General features: G+C 49.2%; 1 protein-coding gene and 1 pseudogene across 7 annotated transcripts in view; one reads left to right on the top strand and one right to left on the bottom strand.

Moving 5' to 3' along the window:
• Nucleotides 1-27,884, bottom strand: part of LOC108395889 (uncharacterized) — a 100,680-nt gene that overhangs the window by 39,911 nt on the left and 32,885 nt on the right. Inside the window, exon 1 of one of the 7 annotated variants that reach the window (XM_073220332.1) lies at nucleotides 17,547-17,678. The exons of the other annotated variants lie outside the window; for them this stretch is intronic. The gene's annotated coding sequence lies outside the window, so the exon portion shown is untranslated. Of the gene's footprint in view, nucleotides 1-17,546; nucleotides 17,679-27,884 lie in introns of those variants that run through there. 7 annotated transcript variants of the gene reach the window in all.
• On the top strand, nucleotides 19,954-22,475 carry LOC140845651 (tartrate-resistant acid phosphatase type 5-like; annotated as a pseudogene).

Here is a 27,884-nt window from a genome sequence, read left to right as displayed (position 1 = left end):
AAACATATCTAGTTCGCAGTTGGTTGATTCATTGAGAAAGCACATTCAATAATTATTAAATAATGATTGTTTTACTGCTTGCTGTAACCTATTAAAGACACAGGGACACTCAAGCTCACTGCGTAGTCTCCAAGGAAGTCTAAGCCCTCTGGACTATACCTCATTCTGACTTGGTTTCTCATTTTCACAGTCCCCGACTGCAACAGCTCACCAGCACCACAGTGCAACTATGCCAGCAGGTGCAGGAACTGACCCTCTCCTGCTGCTGTCATGAGTGTGGGAGGGGGCATAGTCTTACAGGCTTCCATACAAAAGGGAAGGAGCAGGCCAAGGGATGCCAGAAATAGAAAAGGGGATGCCCTTCTCTTCCCTTTCAGATGGGCAACTGGGAATCTAAGACCACCCTGGTTACTACCCCTTTGGGACGCATCCTTAAAAATTGGAATACCTTTGACCCCCAAACCCTGAGGAAGAAGCATATGATCTTTTTTTGCACCCACGCCTGGCCCAACTATCAGCTGGGAGGTAAGGAAAAATGGCCACCTGAGGGAAGTATTAATTACGATACTATTTACAACTGACCTCTTCTGTAGGAGGGAAGGGAAGTGATCAGAAATCCCCTGTGCAAGTCTTCTTTGCCCTGAGGAATAAGCTGGAATTGTGTCAAAAATGTCCAATAGACCCAAGAGTCCTAGTCATGATTACCACCAAGCCTGATTCCCCCACTGAGAACAAGTCAACTTTGAGGCCATTCCTGAACAGAGACGAGTCCCTCCAGGAGGAGGGGAAGACTCCCCATTGTCCCCCTGAACAGCCACTACCCAGTCTTATACCGACTACCCCACCATCTCTGGCCCTGTTGCCTTCCCCCAAAACTTCCCCCTACCCCATTCCCCTCTTCCCCGGGTGCCACCCCCACTGATGGGCCCCTTGCAAGACATGCCAGGAGGATAATTTGGCCCTACTAAGGTGCAGGTCCCCTTTTCATTACAACATCTCAGGCAGATTAAAGTGGACTAAGAAGGATCTCAGATGACCCAGAAGAACTCTTTCAAAATCTGACCCATGTCTTTGATGTGTCTTGGAAGGATCTAATGTTGATTCTGAACCAGACATTGACAGGTAATGAAGTTAGAGCTTCCCTAGAGTGAGCTGAAAAATTCAGAGATGAAATGTTCCCTTCCTATCAAAATTCCAATGCAGGCCCAAGAGAGGGAGACATATGCCCCACGGGCCACCAAGCAGTCCCTTGGGACGACCAGAGTGGGACCCAAGCGACCTGTGGGTGACCTGGTGGTGTAGGCGTTTCCAGGTATGTCTCTTAGCAGGGCTTTGGAGGAGCAGAGTCAAGCCTCTAAATTACTCTAAGATTTCCTCGATCATTCAGGGGGCAGAGGAGAATCCCTCGGCGTTCCTGGGGAGGTTGAGGGGAGCCCTGGCCAAGCACACTTATCTGTCCCCAGATTCAGCAGAAGGGAATCTGATTCTCAAGGATAAATTTATAACTCAGCCTGCCTCAGATATTAGAAGAAAGCTACAGAAGCTAGCCTTGGGGCCCGAGAGCACTCTAGACCACCTCCTAAAGGTGGCTACAGTGGTCTTTTACAATCAGGACCAGGAGGAGGCTAAGGAAAGGAACTGGGGAGAAAGAAGGCAGCCCTGTAGGTGGCTGCAGCCTGAACCAACCCCTGGAAGACTCCTTTATGGCTCCATCGGGCCGATGCTACAGATGTGGGTGTGCAGGACACTTCAAGAGGGAGTGTCCCAGTAAGGCCAGAGGGCCTCCTCCTGGGCCCTGTCCTATTTGCCAAGAAGGACATTGGACGGTGGACTGTGTGTTCCCAGGAGTGAATGTCCTGGGGGGCAGGATGACCTACGTTTATGGTCCAGCAGGATTGAAGGGGCCTGGGGTCTCCCCACGTGGCTCATGTCACATGAGCCATCACCCTCCAGGAGTCCCGGGTGATCCTCATGGTGGACGGAAAGGAGATTGATTGTCTCCTAGATACAGGGGCCTCCCTTTCGGTCCTCCGGTTCAGTCCTGGCCTTCTGTCTCCCGTGAGTACAACCGTAACGAGTCGCTGGGAAAGACCTGACTCGACATTTCTCACAGCCTTTAAGTTGTAGCTGGGGGATCCTATTGTTTTCTGACACCTTTCTCAGAGGCCCTGAAAGCTCTACCCCATTTGTAGGTCAAGACATCCTATCCAAACTGAGAACCACTGTACTAGTAGCTCCTGGGCAGGCCCTCCTCCTACCCTTTGTGAAAACGGAGACAGACCCCAGTGTGTGGGCCACCAGGGGCAGACAGGCTGAGCTCCAACTGCTCAGCTAGTAGAAATTAGATTGAAAGACTCAGCTACCTTCCCCAACCAAAAGCTTGAGGCTTGTAAGGGTTTGGGGGACATTATCACTAACCTGAAGTCCTAGGGTCTCCTGGTCTCCTAGGCAACACTGGATTCCACAAATTGTGCATTCCTGGATTTGGAGACATAGCTTATATTATCCCTTATATCAGCTGGTCAAGGACACAAAGGCCAGTAATACACAAGTTTTAACATGGGATCCAGAGGCCGGATAAGCATCTGAGAAGCTGAAGAAGGCTCTATTCCAGGCCCCTGCCTCCCAACAGGAAAGAGTTTCAACCTGTATGTGACAGAATGGAAGGGGACAGCCCTGGCGCTCCTGCCTCAGACTCAAGGTCCGGCCCGACAACCTGCTGTGTACTTAAGGAACTGGACGTGCTGGCTAACAGGTGGCCAGCTTGTTTGTGGGCCACTGCCGTGGTAGCCCTCTTAATCCCCAAGGCCCTGAAGCTGACTTTGGGGAATGACCGTGCTCTCTCCTCATAATGTGATAGGACGACTGTCATCCAAGGGAAGCCTTTGGCTATCCAACAGCTGCCTCCTAAAATACCAGGCTATGTTTTTTTTTTTTCAGGCTATATTATTAGAGGGATACCTCCCCTCAATCCAGCTGCTTTCCTCGCCCGTGAACAAGGGGAAGTAGAACATGATGGTGAATAGGTAATTCTTCACACTTATGCAGCACGGGAGGATCTGAGGGAGACTCTTCTAGAAAACCCAAATCTGATTCTTTTTACACATGGAAGTTCATTTGTGGAATTGGGAACCCGGAGGGCAGGCTATGCAGTGGTATCTCTCACTGAGACTGTTGGGAGTTCTCCCCTTCCTCCAGGAACCAGTGTCCAGTTGGCAGAATTCACAGCTCTAACTAGGGCTCTGGAAGTGAGTAAAGGGACGGAGGGTTAACCTATACACTGACTCGAAATATGCCTTCCTAGTCCCCATGCTCATGCCGTTTTGGAAAGAAAGAAAATGACCTCACTGAAAATGGATCCCTATTAAATATCATCATGAAAGTGACTGGCTACCCTGCACTGTCTTCCTCCCCAAGGAAGTGGCTGCTATGCATTGCCAAGGGCATGAGAAAGGAGCAGACACGGTATCAGAAGGGAACCCATGGGCCGACTGTGCAGCCCAGGAGGCAGCCTGAGCAAGTCAGTCTACCATCACGATAGCCCCCCTGTTTGGGGAGCCTTCCCTAAATCAAATCAAGCCCCAGTATTCCGAAGAAGAGGCGGATATGGCCCTCCAAGAGGGGTTAATCTTGCAGCCCTTGGGGGTGGTTTCAAAATGAAGAAAGGAAGCTTCTTTTACCATCAGCCAACAGGTGGAAGCTGTTAAAGACTCTCCATCAGTCCTTGCATCTAGGGAGGGATGGGGCCACCCAGCTGGTCAATAGATTTTTCCTGGGGACAGGATTTCAGGATACTAGAAGACAAATAACCGGCACCTGTGAAGTACATCAGAACAATCTTCTCAGCCGTCGAGTAGCCTGGACAGGTGTCCAAAGGACTGGAACATTCCCAGGGGAGGATGGGCAAATTGATTTCACCCATACATCCAAGGTTAAGGGAGTTCAGTATCTACTTGTACGGGTGGACACATCCCGCGGGTGGATAGAGGCCTTCCCCTGCAGGGCTGCAAAAGCAACAAAGGTTGCCGGGACCACGGTAAATGAGACCATTTCCTGGTTTGGGTTGCCCAGGAGCCTGCAGAGTGATAATGGGCCAGCCTTTGAAGCTACAGTGACCCAGGGAGTCTCCTCAGCTCTGGGAGTACAGTATGACTTTCAATGTTCTTGGAGGCCCCAATCCTCAGGTAAAGTAGAAAGAGCAAATGGAATCACAAAATGACACCTAAAGAAACTGACTCAGGAAATGGGGCTCTCTTGGGTTGCCCTTCTTCCCACTGTGCGCCTATGGGTCAGAAATACCCCATAGCGAGCAGGCCTTAGGCTCCTTGAGTGGCTGTGTGATGGGCCTTTCTTGACCAATGACTTCCTCCTTGACACAGAGACAGCTGCACAAGAGAAGCAGGTCCCCTCTATCTTGCCAATGGGTTTCAGACCTGGGCAAGTTCGCTATGGATTCAGACTGTCCAAAGAAAATGACCTTTGGGGTGAAAGGTTTATTAGCCAGCTTGTTTTCTCAAGCACTAGCGTCTCTGCCTCCACCCACAGCACTGGGCCGAGCTCTCTATACGGCGGCGCAATAAATAGCTTATTGCCTAAAGGTGTGGAAACGGTAGCCTAGCAACAGGCCAGTTACATCATCAGGTGGTTTAAGTTCAGTGAGGATCCTGGTCATAGGAACCCCAACTTCCCCACACCGTCCCTGGCCCAATTCCAATGAACCCTTTAGAAACTGGAAGAAGCTCAACAGAGAAGGGAAAGAAAGCCTCTATTTGACCCAGGAATATTGGTCCTGATCAGGACAGTGTCTCCTACTTCCCCTTCCCTATCACCTATTTGGGAGGGACCACACACTGTAATTCTTTCCACTCCCACCACGGCAAAGGTCAAGAGCCTTGGGATCCATCACGCTCCACCCACTGCAGCACTGGATGTCTGAAAAAGCAAGCCCCGCTCTGGACAAGGAGGACCCTCTGCCTCACTATTCCTGTGAACCCGTAGACGACCTGAAGTATCTTTTTAACAACAGACACCTAAGATAAGTACTCCATGCCTCCAGAGATCTAGGTCTTTCTGGGCAGTGTTGGAGTGGGCCTTGCCATTCTCCTTACTGTCCTGGGTTATTGTGATCCCCCGCCCATTGGCCAACAGTATTTCTGCCCCTACTGGGTTTAAAGTACAAGCAGTGGCCTTAAACCTGCCATTATTACTATTATTGACCCCCACCTTACTGGCTTCCCTCTTGGAAGCAGTACACCCCTTGTGGCTCTTAGGTTGGTTAGGAGCTGCAGGCTCAGTATCATACACTAGACACCTGTTAAAGATCATTGAGCTATCCTACCAAGTTCTCAGTAAAACTCATCCAGACCTGGCCAGCAATTGCTGGCTATGTTCAAACCTGAACCCAAACCAGTATCCGGCCATTCTGGCTCTGGAGTCACGGTAAACCACTGAAGAGTTGTTCCCCTATCCCCAAGCCAACAGCAGTCCCCCTGGCCCTTTTGCCAATGCACACCTTCAAGCTGCCTGGCAGGAACATATCACTAATCTTACTAAAGTAGACAATTAGACAGGACATACCCCAGTATGGGGACAATTATCCATAATCACCTTGGTACATCAAGCCCCCCTCTGCATCCATAGAGAAATGCAGACTTACGGCCAGCCCATAGGATCCCTCCCCAGGAATAAGTGTAACTATACAATTGGGCTCTCTGCCCCCAGTGACTTCCGGAGCAGGGACCACCAAGAGTTCAGATCACAGGTTCAGACTAACTACAGGCCCCTTATTAATTCCACAGGCTCCGTTAATAAAAACTCAGGGTCTTGTCAAGACAGGCTCTGCTCCTGTAACAGACCTTTCCCGTGGGGCAGGTAGAACAAGACATGCTGACTTGGTAGGTATCGGCCAAGTGGGATGCTGACACGAGGCACTGTGGTCAGCCAGCCAAGCGGGACGCATAAGAAACCACTCCCAAGAATGGTCAGCCTGAGAAACGAGGGGGTTTTCTGATTCCCCAGTCGGGCCCTAGCAACAAGTCCAGGCAACTTCCCAGCCTGGCCCTAGGAACAGGTCCTAGGTAACCAGGGGGCCTTCTCCTCAATGTGCTTGTAAACCCTAGCCACTGCAGCCCTAACAGTATCCTCCCTTGGAGGCCCTGCTGATTAGCAGGATCCCTTTTCTTTTTACTCCTCATTAAAAGTTTTGCTGGTTGCTCCATACTTGTCTGTTGGCTTCATTCTTCATCGCCTCCAAGACACGGTCCCGGGAAAAACAGCATCTCAGCCAGTAACGTTATCAGGCTGAGTCTGTTCCCCTCAGTTCTTGTCCCCACCGCCATAACAAAGAATTGAAAGGCAAAGACACAACAGCAAGGCAAAGCAAAACTTTTATTTGAATACACTGCAAGGGAGGAATGGGCCACAGTTAAAGTAGACAAATCCATTGGCAGAAGGCCTATTATTGCACTCTGGCTTGGAGATGCCTCTTTGACAAGGTGGGGTTATCTATATAGCCCACCCTCTCGGTGCGCATGTCCTTTCCCAAGATGAAGTGTAGTTTGGGCAGTTCTTAGTTTTGTTTGATGGTGTCCACACTGGGATCTGGTTGGGAATGGTTTGGCCTGGTCCCAACAGGCAGGAAATTATCTCCCCGCAAAGCCTTTGTTGTCTTCACTTGGGATCTCCTCCCTGGGCAGAGTTTGGGCAGTTTTCTATTTGAACCTTATCTTCCCCTTCCCCAGCTGCTCATGTCTAACAGTCCCAACCCAAGGAGAAAGGGGGACCTCCCTCAGTATTACGGTACCTGACAAGGGACTGAGAAGAGGGGGAGGCCTGCACAGGGGATATGCTAGAGGATGAAGATTTACGTCTTTTATCAAGGGTCCTTAGTAACTGCACTGGGCTCTTCAGGGTCATTTGTAGGCACCACAGCATAATGGCTCCTGGATATGGAGCCACCCACCTGGGACTGTCTATTGTTAGGATAGCTCTGTAAGGTGAGGGCACTGTAGCTCACGAGTCTGGGGCGTAGAGCAGGTTCTTGCCCCAAAAACGTATGCACAATGTTAAGGCCACCATGTTAACTCCAGGGGGCGTGAGTCGTCCCCGCAGCCTCTACAATGAAGCAGTGCCTGAGGCCTGACCAGGAGGGGTTGCCCTATGGCAGTTTAACCAAAGCCCAGAGCTTATGTTTTATTGTTAGGGTGCCTGTTCAGGGTGGGCCAATTTGCAAGTAACAGTACAAATGAGCTCAAGCAAAGCTTGTAGACAAGGAAGATGTTGACTAATAAGAGTCTAGACAATGCTACATGTGCTGAGAGGGGCACTAGTTTGTAGTCATAAATATGTGCCTGCCGTTGACCTGTAGCTGGACCTGGGCAATCCAAAGCTCCTCATCCCTTCCCCAGTGCTTGGAATATGGGTTCTGCCTGCTGCCCACCTTCCATGAGGCAGCCTCAAGGACACAGCCTTGGGATTGTAATGTGGTTCTAGGGCCATTTGCACTGTTTAAGTGACTGGACCCAGTGAAAGATTCTATTAAATATTTTAAGATTTGAAGGGCAGGTGCAGATAGCCTTGTCTGGGGATGACCCTCTGCTGATTTAACTGTCCACCTGCTGGTCTGGAGTGGCCTCCCTCTTCTTTGGTCTCTGCCTGTCCTCTTGAGTAGCAGCGCAGGTTTCAGAATACACCTAGAAAGCTTTGGAGGGGCTTGCAGACTTGACATGATTATTTCTTCATCAAGTCATAGAGGGCGCACGGTACAGGAATTTAAGCAACGTGCAAGGGATTCATGTTCACATCATGACAATGGCCTGGCCCATTTTCATGGGCTCTTTTTATCAGTATTTTCAGGTTTTCAATGTCCTCAGCGGAGGATGTGATTGGTGTGATGCGTGACTGCTCTCGAGCAGGCCCTGCCTGCAGAGACCGCCCTGGCAATGGGTGTGCAGTTCCCTGAGGGCGACCAGGTAAGGGTGCAGCCCTGAGAAACAGGGAACACCCCCAGTCTTCCAAACAGCAGGCAGGTGCCTACTCTCCTATGGAAGGATGGCGTCAGTACCCACTGCAGTAGAGAATCAAAATCCCATGTCATCCCTCTGGAATGTGCCACTGTGGACGTCATAGTGAAACCAGGAAAAGTCAGTGTAGTACACAACAGTGTGGGTGTGCAAACTGCACATTACAAAGATATCATCTAGGGAACAGGGGAATCAGAGAACACTCCCAAGCACAAAAGTCTGAATTGGTATCTTGGGGAACCTAAGAGGCCTTGAACAGAATGCAAACTCCACTTTTTCTTTGATGTGGATCCAGTGAGGATGTCAGCAGAGACTTACATCTCAAGAAAATGGAAATCAACCAGTGGGCGTTGGTTTTAAGGATACTCTTGATGAGGAGGGGCAGAGTCTAGAAAGTGTCCTTGAAACTTCTACATTTCCTTCTTCTTTTCTCGTTGTTCCAAAAATAAGAATAAGGCCTTCCCTTCAGCCTTCAAAATGTCATTCAAATGAGGCTTTGGTAGATCTCTAACATGGAGCCAGGAGGATGGATTCTGAAAGATCTAGTTCCTAACATCACCTATGGATGGATTCCTTCAACTCGATGCTACTTGTCCTATCACAGGGCTCTTTTCCTAAGTCAAATTCTATTCATTAAATACCAGAGAGCAAAGACATAAATGTGAAAGTAGTAATTCACATGAAACTGTAGCTTCTAGTAAACTCGTAATGTATAAAATTTTATTCTGCTTATTACTGGTGTCTAAAATGTTAAGGCTCTTCTACCATCACCCCAAAACAGTGGCCTGTTAGTAAGGAACACGCAGTTCACCTGCAAAGTACGTAGGAGTTAGAGGCACTGATTCCTGCACAGTCAAAAATCCATGTACACCTCTGACTGCCTAAAATTTAAGAATTAAAAGACTATTTTGCAGTAGGCTTGGCTTGAAGTTTTACTGACAGTTGAGTAAAACATACTTTTTTTTGATACATTTTATACTGTATTCTTACAATAAGCCTATGAACTTTTTTCAAATTGTTTCAAATTTCAAAAAAAAATTTAATATACTTATTGAAAAAAATCTGCATAGAAGTGGATCCCACACAATTTAAACTGGAGTTATTCAAGCACCAACTATATCTAATGGCCCAAGGATATCCAGCAACCAGGACAGGTTAGAAGAAAAATACCAGCACATACCAACCTGTGATTATTTTTAAATTGAAGAATAGTTGATATACAGTATTACATTGCCCTAATGTATACAAAATAGTGATTTGACAGTAATATACACTATTAAGTGCTCTCCCCAACTAGTGTGGTTACTGTCAATATAGAAAGATGTTATAGAATTATTGGCTATATTACTTATGTTGTACTTTCACCCCCATGACTAATTTTCATTATGATTAATATTTTGTGCCGCTTTATCCTCTTCACCTATTACATGCACCCACCCCAACCCCTCCCCCACGGTAACCATCAGTCACTTCTCATTGTTTATAACTCTACTGCTGTTTTGCAATCTGTGATATTTCAGTGGTCTTTTCACAGTAAAATGAAACAGTATAAAAAATTAAACCTAAAAGTATATTAGGAATGCACTTCAGTTTACCCATGGATACAACAAATTTCAAAACAGAAAAAGAAGATATTTTAATTAAAGGAAAGCCACTATGTATTAATCTTCTGTATTATTCCTCAAAGGCAACTTGCAGAATTATTTCAACTCAATATTCATTTCTGAAAACAATTAGTGCAATTCCACATTTCAATGATGTACATTCAGAAAGAGGCTTGATAAACATACTTAAAACTATAATAAAACTCATGCTGGTGCAAGAGAATGAAACTGGATCACTGTTTAACCACATACACAAAAGTAAACTCAAAATGGATCAAAGACCTGAATGTAAGTCATGAAACTCTTAGAAGACAACATAGGCAAACATCTCCTGAATATAAGCATGAGCAGCTTCTTCCTGAACGCATCTCCTCGGGCAAGGGAAACAAAAGCAAAAATGAACCCTTGGGACTACATCAAACTAAAAAGTTTCTGTACGGCAAAGGACACCATCAACAGAACAAAAAGGCATCCTACAGTATGGGGGAATGTATTTGTAAATGACATAACTGACAAGGGGTTAACATCCAAAATATATAAAGAACTTCCACGCCTCAACACCCAAAAAGCAAATAACCCGATTAACAAATGGGCAGAGGATATGAAGAGACAGTTCTCCAAAGAAGAAATTCAGGTGGCCAATAGTCACATGAAAAGATGCTCCACATCGCTAATCATCAGGGAAATGCAAATTAAAACCACAAGGAGACATCACCTCACACCAGTAAGGATGGCCAGCATCGAAAAGACTAAGAACAGCAAATGCTGGCAAGGATGCAGAGAAAGGGCAACCCTCCTACACTGCTGGTGGGAATGTAAGCTAGTTCAACCATTGTGGAAAGCAATATGGAGGTTCCTCAAGAAACTAAAAATAGAAATACCATTTAACCTGGGAATCCCACTCCTTGGAATTTACCCAAAGAATACAACTTCTCAGATTCAAAAAGACATATGCACCCTTATGTTTATCGCAGCACTTTTTACAATAGCCAAGATATGGAAGCAACCAAAGTGTCCATCGGTAGATGAATGGATAAAGAAGAGGTGGTACATATACACAGTGGAATTCTATTCAGCCATAAGAAAGAAACAAATCCTACCATTTGCAACAACATGGATGGAGTTGGAGGACATTATGCTCAGTGAAATAAGCCAGGTGGAGAAAGACAAGTGCCAAATGATTTCCCTCATTTGTGGAGTATAACAGCAAAGCAAAACTGAAGGAACAAAATAACAGCAGACTCAGAGACTCCAAGAAGGAAGTAGTGGTTACCACAGGGGAGGGGTGAGGGAGGGAGGGAGAAGGGGATTGTGGGGTATTATGTTTAGTTACATGGTGTGGAGGGGGTCAGGGAGAGAACAGAGAAGGCACATAGTGGATCTGTGGCATCTTACTACACTGATAGACAGTGACTGCATTGGGGTCTGGGTGGGGACTTGATAATATGAGTAAATGTAGTAACCACATTGTTTTTTTTCATGTGAAAGCTTCATAAGAGTGTATATCAATAATACCTTAATAAAACTATTTTACTGCAATCTTATCTTCAAGATGGAATCCTTCCTGTTTTTACTAGCTGTTTTGGGCTTGCTTGCTACACTGCCCAGGGTTCAGCGGGACCCCAGCAGGCCAAGGCAAATCCTCCAAGGGATTCTCTTGCTTTGTTTTTCCCCGGAGGCCCTCACCCTACTCTGTCTAAGCCCGCGGTCCCTGTCCCAAGGGGATCAGAATGGGAAGGAGGCCTCTCCCTGTAATCTATTTGCGATTTTTTGAATTGAAATTACAAAGCAGAGATGGCTGCAACTTTATCCCTTCATTCATAAAAAAGAACATGTATATCTGTTTTCTTTCAATCATAATAAAGAACATGTATATCTGAGGCAGTTGCAGCTAAATGATAACATTTGCTTCTTCCTGTGGTGGTACACAGGTGACAGGTGTTTCAGGGATTATTTCTCGTGCTTTTTTTTTTAGTTTTTAGCAAAATACATATAACATGAAAGTTACCATGTTAACCATTTTTAAGGGTCCAGTTCAGTGGCATTAAGCACATTCATATTGTTGTGCAGCCGTCTCCACCATCCATCTCCAGAATGATTGTCTTCTTGCAAAACTGAACCTGTGTCCCCACTAAACATGAAGTCCCCATTCCCACCTCCCCCAACCCCCGGCCCTCACCATTCTCTCTCTCTATGAATTTGGTGACTCTAGGGACCTCCCAGAAATGGAAGCATGTGGACCTTTGGGTCTGGCTTATTTCACTCGGCCTAATGTCCCTGAGGTCCATCCATGCTGTAGCATGGGTCAATATCTTGTGCTTTTCCAGTTAAGTGTAAGTTTAAAATACAGAAGCATGTGCACATGATCAAAATAAATAAGACCCTCTGTGGACCATGTAACCAATGGCAAGCGCCTGTGGAGCCTTAGCTTCCCTGTCTGGTCTCAGGGCTCTGAATGCTTTGTTTGCGATGCGCCCCCAGGTGAATGGAGCCCTCATCTGGGGGGGTCTGGGGGGATCAGGATTTCGGCCCCTCTCCCTCCCCCCACCTGCCCCCACAGCGGCATGGATCTCACACTTAACTTCCTCTGTTGCTTGTCTGAAAAATTTTCAGCAACACATTTATCCACGATTTCTCCCTCCACCAACCATGATTCTCATGACTCTCCCTACTGAGTAATATTAACAGTGAGTGTTCTGACGGTTCTCCCTCGGTGCCAGGCACTTCCCGGTGCTTCTACAATAATTACCTAGTTTCACACCCACACCCACCACCTCGGCCCTCAGGTAGGTGCCCGTGCTATTACCATTTTAGAGATGAGAAGCTGAGGCCCAGAGCGGGTAGGACAGTCGCTCCCACTCCCGGAGCTTTGCCGGTGGCAGAGCCTGAGTCGCACCCCCCACCCCCACCCCCACCTCCGTCACTTTGACTTTTTGTCTTGAATTTCCCAGGGGGCCGGGGGTGGGGTGGGGGGGTGAGTCATTTATTTCTTCAGTGGCCATAGTGGGGGTTATCAGAAATCAGCCAGTGTACACTTAAGAGCTGTGTGCATCATTGCAGGTAAATTTTACATCATACACAAGAACTGTAAACACATGTAGACGGCAGTTACTGGCCTGGGCACCAAAGTTACTGGGAAGGACAGGGGCAGGTGTCTGTGACATTAAAATGGGTAAAAAGAAAGAAGGGGGAAAGGATAGAGATTAAAGCAAATATAGTCCAGTATTAACTGCAGTATCTAGAAGTGAGTATGCGGGTGTTCACTGTACAATTCTTTCAGTTTTGCCGTATGTTTGAAATATTCTAGAATAAAATGTGGGGACCTCTGTCCTGAGCTCCCTGCAGGAAAACCTGTCTTCTCTGGACAGGCAGGAGGCCCCTCAGACTCACTGTATCCGCACTAGGGTCTGTGTACATCCCCAAGAATGGTTCCTCTCCCCACGTCTCTTCATTGGGGGGTGAGAGGATTCTCATTCACCAGGCCTGGAAGCTGGGAGTTGCCAGAGAGTCTCCTGCTCATCATTGAGTCCAAGATTGATTTAAGGTGACCAGCTGTCCTCCTGGTTCACCTGAGGCTGACAGTCTTCCTGGGAAATCGGACTTTTATGTTAAAATCAGGAAAGTCCTGGGCAAATTGCGATGAGTTGCCTCCCCCAGCCTAGCATTTCTGCTTCTGAAGCATGTCCGGCTTCTCCAGATCGCCACTACCTTAGTCTATCGCGATACCTACCTTAGAGTGATGGCGATGATGATGAACGGGGGGGCGGCTTATAGTGAGTGCTTGCCATGTGCAAAGTACTGTCCCGAATGTTCCATCTGTGGCAGGTCTTTTGATTGACACGACCCTTGTATTGAACAACTGTAACACCACCCCAACATCATCCATGTTCAAGATGAAGAAATAAGGCACAGAGAGGTAGAGTCCCTAGCCCACAGTCACACAGCTAAATAAAAGCGGAAGAGCTGGAATCAGAACCCAGGCAGAGGGCTGTAGAGCCCCCCCAGCTCGATCACCTTTGAACAGCCATCCTGGAGTGCTGACTGGACCCCACCACGTCCCTGGGGGGCCCCCTCCCCATAGGCCCGCCCTCAATCAACTATCATCTAGGCTTTCATCAGAATGATTACTACCTAAGTATTGTTTCCTGATTACAAAAATATTACTTGCTTATAATTTTTACAGATGAATTCCATAAAGAAATCAATAAAGTCGAGAGCATTAAGAAGAAAAACGCAGACCCAAAATGGGGTCACCTCTCCTAGCCGGGTCACCAAACTGGCACATAATGCCTAACCAGACTGCGGGTTCAGCTTCTCTCAGGAGCGGGAGACCCCGCTCCTCCTGAGGGAGGGTGACCTTCCTTGAAACGGTCCTTGGTCTCCTTTTCCTGATCAATTTTGCCCCACCCTCCAGTCTACACGAACCGACTCCGAGTCCAAGCACTGCTCGGCTGCTAGAAGGGATGCTGCCCCAATCATGAATCGCTTCATGAAACCAATCAGATCTTCAAATGCATTTGATTAATCTTGTTTTTTAACAAGAGTAATAGCTGCCCTTAACAACCCTCCCCCAGATATTCTTATCTTGGTTCCTGTTGGCACCAGGATTTCTTCTTGTCATGTAGGAACTGAGCACTTATAGTTTTGTATCAAGATACTGTGTGATTGGTTGGCGGATAAAGAGAAAGATAAGCAGATATATAGTCAGAGAGAGAGACACATAAACCTATAGATATAGAGATGGCTCTAGGTAGATATAAAAGGATAGATATACAGATAAATATAAATAGATATAGATGATACAGATCTCTGTCTTTGACTTGCTTTTTTCCAGACTGATCCTGTAAAATCACAGCTTGGACTCCATCCTCCAAACCTGTCACCCTCCAGCTGGAGTCCACCCTCAGTAGCTGCAGGCCATTGTTGCCGTGGGCCCATGAGCCCCTGATCCCTACCTCCCGTCACCTGCCTCCCACCTGGGCTCTCCTCACACCAACCAGTCAGGTGCATTCCTGCCTTCATGGACCTGTCCTTGTCAGAAGTGACGTTGACCCTCTGCCCCCACACACTCCCACTGAGTGGCCACTGGTTGTCCACTCATACCAGATTTCCTGGGAACTCCTGTCGGAGACAGTACACAGCAGTAGAGACTGGGGAGTGGGGGACAGTTGACTTCAGTCAGGCAGTCAGGAGAGTCTGAAGAGGTGGCACGTAAGCCACGTACTCAATGACAAGGAGATGGGGGAAAGTGCCCCGGATGTGAGAGAGGGGCAGGACCTACTCAGGTGTCATGGAAATATCTCTAAGAGTTGCATTCTGGGCAGATTACCAACGACTACACAAACGATGTCAGAATTGCAGCCAGCTGTAAAGGAGTTGGTGGAATCCACTCAAGGGAAGACGCCAGGAAGGAGATGGGGGGGTGGGGAGGCTGCACATTCAGACTGGAAGAAAGAATGTGCCCTGGAGGGGCACCCCATCATTCCAGCATTCCCCAAATAATCCCTGAGCAACCACCCTTTTGTACCTCAGATTCTCAAAGATACAGCAGCAGACAAGATGGAGAAAGTTCTTTACCCCCTGGAGCTCATTCTGGCCGGGAGAGAGACTGAAAATGAGATAAAGAGCCATGCGGTTTGTCAGGCAGTGATAAGGGTTGTAGAGAAAACTGCAGCATGATGAGAGGGCGTCAGGATGGCCCGGGTGGGGATGGGGATGGGTGCACTTTAGATAAGTTAAAGGAACTTGAATACAATGAGAAGGGAGCCACAGGGGCATCTGGAGAAGGAAGAGCCTTCTAGGAGGCCAACAGCAAGTGCCAGGGCCCTGCAGTCAGAGTGGGTAGCTATTCCTGGAAGGACAGGAAGGCTGGAGTGGCGGGAGGGAGGAGGAGGTGGGGTAGGGCTCTCGCAATGCCAAGGCAGGAACTCAACCACGGGATTGACGTTGGTGTTGGGAAGCAAGACCGGAGGGAAGAGGACAGGAGGCTCTGAGCCAAACCCTGACCCACCTCCACAGAAAGGCAGCAGAACAGGGCGAATGAGAGGAAAAGGGCTGATTCAGCATCCCAGAGGTGACCAGGGAGATGCAGCCAAGAATCCCTAAGTTTCACTAAATGCGCTGCTCAAAGCCTGATTTAATCATGTGCGCCTGCTTTCATACTCTTTGGCTTAAAAAATATAGAAAATGTTAACACTTGAAAAAGTTATAAAATGGCATCACTAGTATCCTATTTCTCTGATGACAAATATATAGGCATAGAGAAATTAAGGGAAAAAAAGAATGGACAGGGACTCTCCTGGCAGGGGTATTAAGAGTGTAATCGGTTTCTTTGTGCTTTTCAGCATTTTCCAAATTTCCTACAAGACCATGTATTAAAATAAGATACTGAATATTAGAGTTTTGTGTGAGCATCAAAAAAATGCAGAAAGACAATCCCTAAAACACCCCTGTACCTGCCACAGGAAGAAGCAGATGTTAACAGTTGGTCCTAAATTGCTTCCGATAATTTTGTCGTGTGTGTGTGTGTGTGTGTGTGTGTGTGTGTGTGTGTGTGTGTGTGTGTGTGTGTGTGTGTGTGTGTGTGTGTGTGTGTGTGTGTGTGTGTGTGTGTGTGTGTGTGTGTGTGTGTGTGTGTGTGTGTGTGAAAGAAAACAGTAGGGATAAAGCTGATGTTAACAGTTGGTCCTAAATTGCTTCCGATAATTTTGTCGTGTGTGTGTGTGTGTGTGTGTGTGTGTGTAGCTGAAGCCCCTTTCCTGATCCCCTCTTGTTTGCAAGCCAGAAAACAACCAATGCCCTGAATTTGGGGTGAGGTGTCTGTTTCCTGTGTTTACATTTGACTACAGAGACATTAGAAGGACGTTTGCATTTTTTCTGCTAGCAAAATAAGGAACAGGGCTTTTGCCTAAGGTATCAAAGGGGAAGGGAAGGCCTCCGCCCACCCCCGAAGAAAGGAAAGTAACCAATGGCTGGAGTATACACACATTTCTGTAGCCTGTCAGCCCAGCCAGTTCCCCCTGTCTTTTTCTGTTGTGTCAACCTGTACTGGGCATACAGTGGGTGCTCAACACATGTTGAAAGCATTTTTAAGTTTCTCGGCTCATGCCTATTTTCAAAGTAAACTTTTTCTTTTATTTGGGAATAAATTTAGAGTTACAGAAAAGTCGCAAAGAACTTGTCCAAGGCACTCTGGTACACTCCTCACTCCGCGCCCCCTACTGCTAACGTCTGTGACCGTGACACTGAGACAGGGACCGTAGGCTTAGACAGAGCAGGGTGAGGGCCTCCGGAAAATGACCCCTGCCGGAACTCCATGTGAAACAATTAAGCAAAGCCAAAGTCACACTGATTCTCTAAAGTAAAAATATCAAACTAGGAACATAAGCATTCTTCAGGGAGGTTAGTTAATAGGCCAGGAGTAGGTTGACCTAGAAGTGCGATGACTCCCCAGATAAAGAAAACTATCTCGCCATAGCCTGTATTTTCACTGTACCAGTTAGAACGTACCATTGTAAGATTTACTTTAGCACCTTCTCAAAGGCCCAGCTTACTCAGGAAAAATTCTATCTTAAAGCTAAAATTACATTTTAATCAAATGGACAGTGGCTCAGCCCACATTGAAGGCAAGGCAGACAGTCTTGATTAATATGTTTCCAGACAGAAGCTAATATCCTGGAAGAGAATCAAAGCAGTAAATTTCTTGTGTTAAGCTAACTTTGAAGAATAACCCACTGATAAGAAACTTAGTATCTCTTCAAAAATAAACATTTTGGGACCATCTGGCAGGTGTGCATCCCTAGCCCTTTGTCTCTCAACCGCCTATACATCCCCTAGACAACGCAGCACCCCTGGCTCTCTTGCCAGGAGCTCTGTCTTCTCACTTTATCTCTAAATAAAAGCCTCTCCCTGGCTCTCCTACCTTCAGTGTTTGCGAAGTTCATTCTTCAACTTCACAAACAAGAACCCCGGCATCAACACGCCTGTAATTACAAAGAAATTATGTTTCTTAGTTGTGTTACTGTTCATAAAACTCCAGGCTTTATTTGGATGTCCTTAATTTTTCTACAAATAACCATTTTCTGGCCCAAGGTCCCACACTTCATTTGGTGCCTGCATCTCCCCCCGTCTCAGCTGCATCGTGACTGGGACATTTCTGCAGAGTACTGGTTAGCTATTGTGCAGAATATTCCCTCAGTTTGCTGTTTTTCTCATCATTAGCCTGTGGTTAATTGTTGGGAAGAAACTCACCGTGGTGAGGTGCCCCTTCTCATGACATCACATCAGAGCCACCTGGTATCAGATTTATCACTGTGACGTTAGCCTGGGTCGCTGGGTGAAGGTGGCATCTGCCTGTGTCTCCCTGTCAGGTTCCTAAGCTTCGCTTTTCCATATTTTATTCTTTGGGTGAGAGCCATTAACGCCTTTGACTCCACTTCACACTCAAAAGGAAGCAGGAAGGGCTGAGTTCCAGCTACTGGGGGTCTGGGGGGGAGGGGGCTGGTTTCAACTTAGACTATTTGGCATTCTTTCTAAGGAAGATTAGCCTCTGCTCCCAGGCTCATGTTAGAGACCCACAGAGAGGCCCCGTCCAGAGGGGCCTCCGGGGCTGAGGGCGCCCACGTGTGAAGGCAGGTGGCCAGTTGGGGGTCAGGGGGAGGAAATCGGGTCCCCAGCCCCCTGCCCCACTAAGCTGCAGCCCAATCGGCAGGTCGGGGTGGCACTCTGGGGTGTGCTCCCATTTTACAGAAGTGGTACCCGCACTGGAGGCGTGGTGACGCGGGTGGCCGAGAAGGATTCTGGGGCACGGCCGGCCGGGGGACTGGGAGGCTGGGCTGCTGCCTCCTTAAAGCTGGGCGCCCGCGACGGTGAGCGACCGGCGCTTTGGCAGCTCCTGGGGCCGTGGCCCACCGGCAGGTGAGATGCCCCTGGGGAGGGCTCTCTGCCTGCCCTGGTGACCCACTTCCCCGTTTGTTTGGGCCGCGAGGGTGGGAGGCACACAGGGCGGGCCATCCGTCCTCGCTGATCCTGTGATCTCAGAGTTGAAGTAGGGGCCGGCGCCCCCATCCACCCTGGCAAGGGACTGCAGGGACCTATGGTGGGTGGGCAGTGAAGTTGAGGGGCAGGTCAGACAGGCCACAAGGGCAGGGTCCCCACTCCCCAAGCTCCTGCCTGCCTGTCCTCAGGGGCTGTGGTCACTCGGAGGGCCTGCCTACAGCTGCTGAGGAAGTGAGGGTCCAAACTCAGTGGTCACGTTGGTGGGTCACCAGCTGCCTCCTGTCTGGGTTCCTCCTGCAGGGATGGGGGTTAGCGAGGAGGGGAAGGTGTGGGCTGGACTTCCTGGAAAAGGGGGACCCTGACACATGGGGGAGGGGGACACACATCCAGAGCTTGTCAAAACACACAATCCACAGCAGACACAACTCACGTGAGAGACACAACAGACACAGTGCAACTCACACACAAAACAGACACACACAGACCATCATCATCCACCACAGTTGCGCTTGAGAACTCAGGCACACGTCACAGACACACCGCCCAGGCCTTGCAGGCGCAGCGCACACATCCACATCTGCAGGCACAAAGGACTCCCTGGCACGCAGCAGACCTGTGACCCAGGCAGGCACACTTCGCTACACACAGGCAACAGACATCTCCACACAGGCAGCCAAACAGGACCTGGGAGAGCACGACACAAGATGATGTGGCTGGAGCACACCGGTTCAGAAGTATGCATGACACACTCACAGAGAGCGGGGCACCTCAGGCCCATGGCACAAACAAGCTCAAGTGGACAGTCACAGAGGCTGGGAGGGGAGGCCTGGCTGTACTGGCTGCCAGACCCCCACCCTGGATCCCGTGTCCAGTGCTGGGGAACTCCACGGCTCACATGACCCAAGGGGAGGGCTTCTGGAACAGCCCACGGAGAAACTGCATCATCCTCACTAATGACCCATTTCCGCCCCAGGAAATAAAGTCTCAGGGACTGTTGGTTTGACCCAGGAGCTCACCTGCTTCCCTGAGCCTCCGGCTGACCGGCTTGTGCTTCCCCCAGGGTGAGTGCAGGGCCTGGGAGGAGGGAGGGCAGGACGGCCCTGCAGGACCACTCTTCCTGGGCCCTGGCTGGAGCCCGTCAGCTCACTGTCCCTCCCAGCCAGGTCTTGTCCTGAAGTCCTGGGAACTAGGGCACCACCGAGGGGCTCATGCCGGGTCAGCCCTGCAGGGAGCTGTCCCCCCCAACTCAGGGCAGGGCAAGTTGAGCTTCCAGGGGCCTGATGCCCATGCCTCAGCCCTGGGCCCCCAGATGCCTCTCTCTCCCCTCCCAGATGGACGTGTAGATCGTGCTGCTCAGCCTGCAAATCTCGCTGGCGCTTCCCTTGGCTGATGGCGGCGCAAACCCCGTTCTGCGCTTTGTGGCTGTGGGGGACTGGGGAGGGGTCCCCAATGCGCCATTCTACACAGCCCGGGAAATGGCCAATGCCAAGGAGATTGCCAGGACCGTGCAGATCCTAGGCGCAGACTTCATTTTGTCTCTGGGGGACAACTTCTACTTCCCTGGTGTGCAGGATGCTAATGACAAGAGGTTCCAGGTGTGTGACCCTGGAGTGGATGGGAGTTGGGGCAGAACATGTGGAGAAGCCACTTGAACCTCTGACTCGCGAGGCGGAGGGACGCTGACGTGTGTGCACACCTAGAGCGCTCCCTTGTCCCTGGTCCCTGACTTGGTGGGAGTATCAGGGAGTTGTGGGGAGCTGCCTGACCCCAGGTCCGCGGGGCACCCTTTATGTCTGCTGCAGGAGACCTTTGAGAATGTATTCTCTGCCCCGGCCCTCCGCAATGTGCCCTGGTACGTGCTGGCTGGCAACCATGACCATCTGGGGAACGCCTCAGCACAGATCGCCTACTCCAGCATCTCCAAGCGATGGTGAGTCACGCTAAGGTGGACAAAGAGGCCCACTGCCTGGAGCTGGACCCAGGGCTTCTCTGCTCAAGACATGCATCCACCACCTCTGTGCCCTCCACAGGAACTTCCCTAGACCTTTCTACTACCTGCGCTTCCAGATCCCCCAGTTCAACGTGTCCGTGGCCATCTTCATACTGGACACAGTGACACTGTGTGGCAACTCGGATGACTTCCTCAGCCAGCAGCCCGAGAAGCCGCAAGACCTGGAGCTGGCCCGCATGCAGCTGTCCTGGCTCAAGAAGCAGCTGGCGGCAGCCAAGGAGGACTACGTGCTGGTGGCTGGGCACTACCCAGTGTGGTCCATTGCTGAGCACGGGCCCACCCACTAAATGGTCAAGCAACTGGTGCCGCTGCTGTCCAAGAATGGGGTCACTGCCTACCTGTGCGGCCATGACCACAACCTGCAGGTGAGGGGGTCTGCAGGGGGGAGGGGACCAGGCAAGGGGGGGCGCCTGTCTGGCCAATGTGCCACATAGCACATTGGAATCCTCCTGCTGTTTGGGGATCCCTCAAATGTCACTCTCCGTCAGGCTCCAAGCTCTCTAGCCAGCAAAACCACTCCAAATTCCCTAGAAGCCATCATCCTGGCTGCCAATTGCTAATTGCTTAATCAGTTGTCTAGCTGTAAATAGAAGCTATGCGCTACTACAGGTGGGGAAACTGAGGCCCAGGGGGGTTTTTTGTGTCTCGCCCAAGGGGACTCTGTGGTCAGGGACAGACCTGACCCTGGACTCAAACAGGGGGGCACAGAGCCTGGGGTCGACCTCCTTGAGGAGCTGGGGGCTCCACTGACCGGCACCCTCTGTGCACAGTACCTGCAGGACAAGAACGGCGTGGGCTATGTGCTGAGCGGGGCTGGGAACTTCATGGAGCCCTCGAGGAAGCACTTACGCAAGGTCCCCAAAGGCTACCTGCGCTTCCACTACGGGGCTGAGGACTCGCTGGGTGGCTTCGCTTATGTGGAGATCAGACCCAAAGAGATGAGTGTCACTTACATCGAGGCCTCCGGCAAGTCCCTCTTCAAGACCAGGCTGCCAAGGCGAGCCAGGCCTAAGCACACAAAAGGACTTCAGTCTGAGGCCTGAGGCAGAGGGGCCTCCCTGCCAGCGGGCGGGAGGGGCCCTCCTGGGACCCCCACCCCATGGGCAGGTGTTCTCACCCATAGCAGAGCAGGAAGGAGAACCGCAGATGAGGAAATGTGCCATGTGGCCCTAGTGACAGGGATGCCCATGCATGTAAAAGCAGCGTGCACATGGGCACCGGCCGCAGTACCACGCCCCACGGCCAGGCTCCCCAGCCTGCGTGGGGGCAGTGAGGCGGTAGGGAGGGAAAGCTTTCTCCTGAATCAAGCATTCGTCTGTCACTTACAAATATTCAATAAAATAATAGTTGCAAAAATTGAATGTGTGCTGTGAACACCCCTTCCTCACCGCACTGGTGAGTTACCTCCCCAGGTATCAGAGTCGGGGCTCCCCACTTGCTGCTCTCAACCTCATCCATAACCAAGTGGCCTCACACGTGGATGTGATCTCAACAAAGACCAAACAGAAAGGAGGGTACAACACGGGGCAAGCCTCGCTCCCCCCTGCCCACCTCCCTAGAGGCAGCCACCATCGTCTTTCCTGCCACAGCTAATGCCACTATAATCAAAATATCGCCCCCTTTTCACACAGAGAGACACGATACACAGCTCTGCACGTGTTCTTGCGGCTCAACCACAACGCGACTGTTCAAAACTGAACACTCATGTTTGTCCCTTTCAATGTGGAGTTGGTGATAGTCATTTGGCTCAAAAACCTAGTTTACAGAAAGAGGAAACAGCTCCCTCCCTCCCTGTCCCTCCACCCACTTTTCCTAAAAGGAAGTCCCTTTTTTATACATGCTTCGTGGTTCCTTCAGGGGGTCTCTATGCAAATGAGAGCAATTGTGAATGATTTTTTTCTTCTCCTTTCCCACTGATTTGTTCCTTGCTTCCCCCCTCAATCCTAACCGACTTTACGGGGTGTAACTGATGCATCTGAAGCACGCGGTTCAGTACATTTTGGCAAAGGCACAACCAATAAACCCACCACCACAATCAAGATATAAGCATTTCCCACACCCCCAAAGGCTATCTATGCACTTTGCTGTTTCTGGCTGTTAGGCCGGGAGATCTGCGCATCGGCCCCCAGGGAACTTCTGGCTGTCTCTGCAGCTGCAGGGGCCCCAATGTGTGCCTGACCCACTGTCTGTCTAACCAGCCATCTAATGAGGGCTGCCTGGATTGCTTCCAGTCATTTTGCTAACCTCAAACCGTGCAGCAATACATGACCCTAAACATTCACTTCCTACTTATCTGTACAGGTACAGTCACGTCTGTAGGGTAACCAGCATATATTCCCAAAAGCAGGACCGCCGTTCTCTTTGACAGCCACGGAGCTGCCCCCTTATGTCACTGGCTCTTTGCTGGGGCCTGTTGAAATCCTTCCCAATCTGTCCCTCTTATCAACACAATCGCAGTGGACACCTCTGCACCCATGTGTGGAGGAATAATTCCAGCAGCAGAATTATTTCCGGGCCTATTTCTTATGCTGGAAGCTGAAAGCTGCAGAGAAGCCCAGGGCCCCTCTGAGGGGGAGCTGAGTAACCCGGCCCAGGGACAGCCTGAGCCATCCGGTGCAAGGCAAGTAGTGACAAGTGTTCCCGGGGCCCCCGCTCATCTGCCACTTCAGCTGCTACGGAGCAGGGACCCCACTGCTCGGCTCCAGCTGCCACTCAGGGAATGCAATGAAGCGGCAACCTGGACACCACGTGACTGAGCTCCCTTATGGACAGGAAGCTGGTAGAAACGGCGTCTGCCATTTGCCACTCTGCAGGACTGATACCGTTTGTTACAAGGTGCATGGGCTACTGTTAAAATCAAGCAGAGCCAGCTTACCGAAAAGGCCCGCCCAGAGGTCCTTCCAGCTGTCATCTACCTGGCTGGCACTGCTAACAGCCACGCTCTACGCCAAAAACCACCATTGCTTCTAACCCTGACCCGATGAGGCAGGGGCCAGAATCAGGCGCGCTTCTCAGGGGACATCACAGAAAGTTGGCAGACCAAGTGTTGTGCCCAAGGTCATGCTCAGGAAGTGCAGACCCTCAACCTTCACCGTGACAGACAAGGCAGCTGGCAGCTACCCTGCCTCTTCCCACTGACTCAGAGGCTCCAGGCAGACAGGGAACCGAATCAGAGGCCAGCCCAATATCCCTGTTCGCAGGGTCCAGAGCGTGGAACCAGCCCAATACCCCTGTTCACAGGGGCCAGAGCGTGGAAAGGAGAAGTGACACATCTAAGCTGACATGGGGAGTGGGTGGCAGGGAGGGGGACTGTCCCCAGCCCTCTCTTCCACACCACCCAAGTGCTACGAAGCCCCAAGCCCTGCGCCAGGCACCCAGGGTCCCAAAAAGCATGGAAAGGAATAAGGCAAGGTGGACACATGCCCTCAGAGGGCTTCCGTCCAACTAGCTGGGACAGTGCCGACTAGCACCCAGCCATTGTTAGAGAGATGCCTTCAAGCTTCCAGGAAGAGATGGCAGGGTTCCTCAAGGCTAATAGCAGCCTCCTCTCACCCTCCCTCCGCAACTGTGTCGGCTTCAACCGCAGGGATATTACCGTCTCCCACTCCACTCCTCATGCGGGCGGCACGGGGACAGGCGCCAGCATTCTTCTGCAGCCAGCAGGGTGTCACTGAGAGTCAGCCCACACCCACCTCAACAGCTTCCAAGGCCAAGAATCATGAAGAAGGTGGTGAGACACCTACCTTATGACTCAGCAAAAGGCACTGTCCTGCAGACAGTACGCCAGTGGCTTGGGGAGCACGGCCAGTGGGAATCCAGAAACGAGTTCAAGAACACAGGAGAACATGACGGAGCCCGAAGGGGGCACTGCAGTTTCACCGGAAGGTGTTACTTCCCTTGTTGAAGGGCCCAGAAGACAAAGCCTGAACCCTACTTCAGACCACACACAAAAATGAGTTCCACAGGGATCCCAAATTTTGGTGGAGAAATAAAAACACAGTAGAGGATGAAAACGAACATCCTCATAAAGATCTGAATGAGATGGTTCCTAGTAGCCCTATTGCAAGCCACCCCAAACAGGAAACAACCCAAATGCCCACCAATAAATGGAAGGCAACACAAAATGTGGTCCTTCCATATAATGGAACACACCTCAGAGACAAACGGGAACAATATGGATGAGTTGCCAGTATAGGAAGCTGAGTTAAAAGAAGCCAGTGTAGCAAAGACTATACATATTGCTGATTCTGTGTATATGACTCTCTGAAACATACAGAGCTACTGGAACTAAAATCACATCAGTTGTTGCCAGGGGCTGAGGGCAGGGCAAAGCATTGCCTACAAACAGACATGAGGAAACTCTCTGAGGAAACTCACTATCTCGATTGTGGTGACAGTTTCATGGGTGTACACATTATGCCATGACGGGAGATTTCACAGCTTATGTGAAATTTATGGTCTGTCAATTTTATCTCAACGAAGCGGGAAGGAGAAAAATAAAGAGGAGGAAACCTAGAAATCACAAGTAAATATAGGATTGTTCACATGTACTACGACAGAGTTTCCCTGTGAATTGTGTAGCTGGTCAGAACAAAAGTGCCCTGTATGTGTATTGACCATTAAATGGAAATAGCCAAGTTGCAAGGTAAGGTGTACAAATTTGTACCAGCACCGAGGGGACACAAGAGGCCATACCAAGAGTAACACTTCCCCCTGTCGGACATCTTAAAGATAGGCCTATTTGAAATAATCTTACTACATTTTCCTGAACCCTAATGAAACAGCTCTTACCAAGGTCACCAGAGGTCAAACACTTGCCAAAGTCAACAGTCAATTCTCTTCCCACATCTTTTTCAAACTCACCCCATCTCAGAATGCCTTCCTCTTGAGGCTTCCAGGAGAGGACACCCATCTCTTCCTTTTCCCATATCACTGGTTTAACCTGCCTCTTGCTGGTCCTGGGCGGCTTTGTCCCTCATTTCTGAAACCAGGTGACCTTCTCTGGCCCCAAAGCTTCAAGAAACCTCCATATGCAAATGACTCTCAAAATAGCATCCTGATTTTTCTCCTGAGCTCCAGATTCCACTTCCAATGGCCTGTTCCATACCTCCCCTTGCTTGTCTCTAACTTACCGTGGCCAACACACAACCCTTGACTTCCCAAAATCATCTCCCCTGAGCCTTCCCCATCTGAGGAAGAGGCAGCACCCCCGGATGGGGCTCCACCCAGTAGGAATCACCTTGACTTTCTCTCCACTCCATCATCACTTCTACAGGTACCACTTCTGTCTGTGTAACTCCTACTAAAGCTTCAGACTGCAACTTGACTGTCAGCCTCCCAGTGAAGATTCCCTAACCTCTCAGACTAGTTTGGCAAACGCCTCCACCACCACATGCTCAAAGATCCACACACTGTCCTCTGCTGCACTGAAGAGTGTAGGAATTGACCCTTTATGTTTACATCCAGCCTCTTCACTAAACTGTGGAACCTTATTCCCCCTCCCCCAGCTCGAAACCAGGGCTCAGCTTCATATCTAGACTTCGAGATACATAAACTTCTGTCAACACACCCTAGCCCAGGCCACCACTATCTATCATCTAACTATTGCTATGGTTTTCGGACGGGTTTCTCATCTTGCCTCTACCATCCTTCCCCACCCAGCAGCTAGAGTCGGCTTCGTAAAACTCAAATCCAACATCCCTTCTAGCCTCAAAATCCACTGTAGGCCCTTCACACGGCCCACCAGACCCCCGTGATCTGGACCTGCCTACCTATCCAGCCTCTATTGCAACCTCACCATGACCAGTGTAGTCTGCAGACCAGCAACATGGATATCACCAGGGAGCTACTATTAGCAGCATAATGTAGGGGGGGGGCACGAGGAGGGCTTCTGTACGACACAGAGAGGACAAGCAGTGATTCTACAGCATCGTACTACACTGATGGACACTGACTGCAAAGAGTATGTGGGGGGGACTTGATGATGGGGGGAGTCTAGTAAACATAATGTTGCTCATGTAACTGTAGATTAATCATACAAAAAATTATAACAACTGAATAAAAAATAAAAATAAAATTTATCATTTAAATTTGAAGGAGGGATTAAACAATTTCCAGATAAGCAAAAGCTGAGAGAATTTAGCTCCCACCAACCATCTCTACAGGGTATTTTCGCGGGACTGCTATAGATGGAAGTGTTCCTAAGGTTAAATAGCTGTCACCAGAAGTAATAAAAAGGGACAGACAAAGAGTAGAGAATACCATACCTAATATACAAGGAATGAGGAGGGGGAAAAAAAAACAACCTTTAGATTGTGTTTGTAATAGCATACTTAAGTGAGGTAAGTTAGATTCTTAGGTAGTAAGGAAGGTACCCCCTTCACCTTTTGGTAACCACGAACCTAAAGCCTGCAATGGCAGTAAGTACATACCTATCGATAATCACCCTAAATGTAAATGGTCTGAATGCAACAATCAAAACACACAGAGTCACTGAATGGATAAAAAAACAAGACCCATGTATATACTGTCTACAAGAGACTCGCTTCAAACCCAAAGACATACACAGACGAAGACTGAAGGGATGGAAAAAGATATTTCATGCAACCAATAGGGGGAAAAAAGCAGGTGTTGCAGTACTTGTATTGAACAAAATAGACTTTAAAACAAAGAATGTCACAAGAGAGAAGGACGGACATTACGTAATGATAAAGGGGTCAATCCAACAAGAGGATATAACCATTATAAATATATAGGCACCCAACACAGGAGCACCTACATATGTGAAACAAATACTAACAGAATTGAAAGGGAAAATAGAATGCAATGCATTCGTTTTAGGAGACTTCAACACTCCACTCACTCCAAAGAACAGATCAACCAGACAGAAAATAAGTAAGGAGACAGAGGCACTGAACAACACATTAGAACAGATGAACCTTACACATGTACAGAACTCTCCACTCAAAAGCAGCAGGATACACATTCTTCTCAAGTGCACACGGAACAGTTTCAAGAACAGATCATATACTAGGCCACAAAAAGAGCCTTTTGTACCAACCAGCTTCTCAGACCACAAGGGTATAAAACTAGAAATTAATTACACAAAGACGATGAAATGGCCTACAATCACATGGAGGCTTAACAACATGCTCCCTAAATAACCAGTGGCTCAATGACCAAATAAAAACAGAGATCAAGCAATAGACGGAAACAAATAACAACAATAATTCAACAAGGCAAAATCTGTGG

This window comes from Manis javanica, chromosome 13, assembly GCF_040802235.1.
Source record: "Manis javanica isolate MJ-LG chromosome 13, MJ_LKY, whole genome shotgun sequence".
Classification (NCBI taxonomy): Eukaryota; Metazoa; Chordata; class Mammalia; order Pholidota; family Manidae; genus Manis; species Manis javanica.
Note: the sequence above shows the minus strand (reverse complement) of the source record. Positions and strands in the feature narration are given on the sequence as shown.